The sequence below is a fragment of the Leptonychotes weddellii genome, unplaced genomic scaffold (genome assembly GCF_054177405.1).
Source record: "Leptonychotes weddellii isolate Sample4059 unplaced genomic scaffold, ASM5417740v2 HiC_scaffold_7222, whole genome shotgun sequence".
In the NCBI taxonomy this organism is placed as follows: Eukaryota; Metazoa; Chordata; class Mammalia; order Carnivora; family Phocidae; genus Leptonychotes; species Leptonychotes weddellii.
The window spans coordinates 5,643-8,145 of record NW_028041935.1 but is presented as its reverse complement, the minus strand read 5'-3'; positions in this window follow the sequence as shown (position 1 = coordinate 8,145).

Below are 2,503 nucleotides of genomic sequence, written 5' to 3'. Positions count from 1 at the left end.
CTCAGACTCATCGTGCGTTGACCCTCTCCAGCCTTAGAATCAGTTATTTCTCCAGAGAGCCCTGCTTCCATCTATTAGAGAATACTATTTAGAAAATAAGATCTAGGAGCTGGATAGGCTCATTGCTACTTGGCAGTCATTTCCAGGTAATCTTAGAAGACAAAACTAGGAAATATACATACACACACATTTATGCTTATTTGTATATCTGCCCATCCATACCTGTAATAAGCTAAATATTTCTGACTCTAATTTTGTTCTTTCCAGCCTCCCCCACTTCCTGTGTGACTTCTTTTCCTCTAGTGCTAGCTCAATGACAGTTTTTTCTTTTTTAAGATTTTTATTTATTTATTTGAGAGAGAGAATGACATAGAGAGAGCATGAGACGGGGGAGGGTCAGAGGGAGAAGCAGACTCCCCGCTGAGCAGGGAGCCCAATGCCGGACTCGATCCCAGGACTCCAGGATCATGACCTGAGCCGAAGGCAGTCGCTTAACCAACTGAGCCACCCAGGCGCCCTCAACGACAGTTTTTATCATGAATCAATATTGGATTTTGTCAACTGTTTTTTCGGCAGCAAATGATATGATCACGTTTAATTTTCTTTATTAGTATATTGATAAGGTCGATTACATCGACTGATTTTCAAATGTTGGCAATGTTGGCTCAGCCTTGCATACCTGGAATAATTTCCACTTAGTCATTGTGTGTAGTCCTTTTTATACACTGCTGGACTTGGTTTGGTAATATTTTGCTGAGGATTTTTGTATCTATGTTCACGAGAAATGTTTGCTTGTAGGTTTCCTTAGTGGTAAGGCATTTATCTTATCTGGTGTTAGGATTTGGATACTCTCTATGCTTTGGCTTGTTTGTTTGTCATTTGCTTAGTAAAAGAAACTATTATAAATTGTATTTACATTTTGCTGGATTTGGAAACCTGAGAAACTGATCCATGAACATGTACTTCCTTCACTTTTTTTTTTTTTAATTTTCTTTCCCAGTCAACTGAGTTGGAATATTCCCCTGCTAGAACAAAGGTGATACAACACTGATGAGTAAGTAGGCCAAGATATGAGTAAGGAGGGACAAAAAAACATGTCAGCCATTCCCATATTTAAGATATAAAATCTGTAACTTAAGATTCTTGACGTTTGGCATGTCGTGTCAAGGAGTCTAGTCATGCCCATTTGGGAATTAAAAGGTGAGACAAGACACCTCAGGACTTTGAGCAAAGTGGTGGTGGCAATCTGCTTTTCCTGGTTAGGTTCCCTCCACTGTTACCATCCCTGCCTATCACATAGGTGTGGGTGATAAGGTGGGGGAGAGAGGTGATCTTGGTGTACACAACAGAAATCAACTCTGGCTAACTTAAGCAGAAAAGAAATTTATTAGAAGATTAAAGGGGTGCTCCCAAAACCAAAGGGAATATGTGATAATTTAGGCTAAGAAAATTGGTGTTAAACAAAGAAAGCCAGAAGGCAGGAACCACAGGCAAGACAAAGCCCTTGAAAGAGTTTTGTTAATACAATTCCTCTGGCACATCCACCGTTTCTGCCTTGGACACTACTATTGACGGCTGCCATGACCACAACTGTTGGACCCTTGCTAATGTCATACGCCATAACACTTATTGCAAATAAATTCTAACTAACCTAACTTCTGTATGGCATTAATTGCATTCCTTTGGCTGAGATAAGTTCTTCTGATGCTTGCTGAGCTGTGAGCATGGTAAGCATAATAATAATAATAATAATAATAATAACAATAATAATAATAATAATAATTACTGCTCTCAAATACACTGCTTCCTAGTACATTGACCATGTTCTCAGTGCTTACACATCTTAATTAATTTAATCTTCACAGCAACTTCACAAATAGGTACTATTGTAATTCCCATTTTACTTAAGAGGAAACTGAGGCTTAGGGACATTAATTAACTCCCCCACGTTCTAGGAGAGTTTAGACAGAACCAGGATCTGCACACATGCCACCCTCTGGAGTCTTCTCTTGTGAACCTGTGAACACAGTGTTGTACAGTTTCCTACTTGTGAACCCAGTGCTGTACAGTTTCCTACCACGTTTCAAATAGTGGGCAATTATCAAACTCTTTACCCAAGAGTTTGGGTAAAGGGCATCCAGAAAAATGTCATATCTCAGCTCCTGGTGGCCTTGTTATAGTTTCTACATAGACCTATATCTGGAATTTCTTTGTTGAGTCCCTGGGTTGTTCAGCTTAGTCTGGAAGTCAGTGGGCAAACTGAATATGCTATAGCTGAATTCTTGTTTCCCTGCTTTGTCAATTTAAGTAACTCGTATTTGAATTCTTCTTTTCTCACTTGAATTCTTACTTCTCAGTTTGCTAATTATTAACACACACCTCAACCCCACTGCGGTAGGGTCTTTGGAATTGAGTCATGGTGACTCCTAAGGCTTCTAGGGGGTAAATTATTTCTTTTAGAGACAATGGACACTTTCAGAAATGAATGGAGGCTCTCTCACAA